The sequence below is a fragment of the Buceros rhinoceros genome, unplaced genomic scaffold (assembly GCF_000710305.1).
Source record: "Buceros rhinoceros silvestris isolate BGI_N320 unplaced genomic scaffold, ASM71030v1 scaffold11214, whole genome shotgun sequence".
NCBI lineage: Eukaryota > Metazoa > Chordata > Aves > Bucerotiformes > Bucerotidae > Buceros > Buceros rhinoceros.
The window spans coordinates 1-337 of NW_010407662.1; positions in this window are offsets into that span (position 1 = coordinate 1).

Genomic DNA, 337 nt, shown 5'->3' on the forward strand with positions numbered 1-337 from the left:
CGCCGTTTAGCACCGGTAACGTACGAGGAGGCGGAGAGCGGGCGTGAGGGCAGGCGTTTGAGTGTGTCACCTGCCGTGTCTTCCGCTGTTAACCTCTGGTAAACCGCTCTCGTATTGAGATAAGAGTTGTTCGCGTGACAGAGAAACTTGAGGGGGTTACAGTCCTGAGCCTAACTGATGCTTTGGCCAGGTTAACAGTATGTAACGGGCTTGAGTTCTGTGCCTTGAGTTTTTCAGGTGTAAACGAGGTCACTTTTAAAATCTGTTTTAGTTGTGTTTCAGCATGGTATGGGAATAAGCTGTTTTCAATAATAATTTTTTACCGATGTCCTTGTAC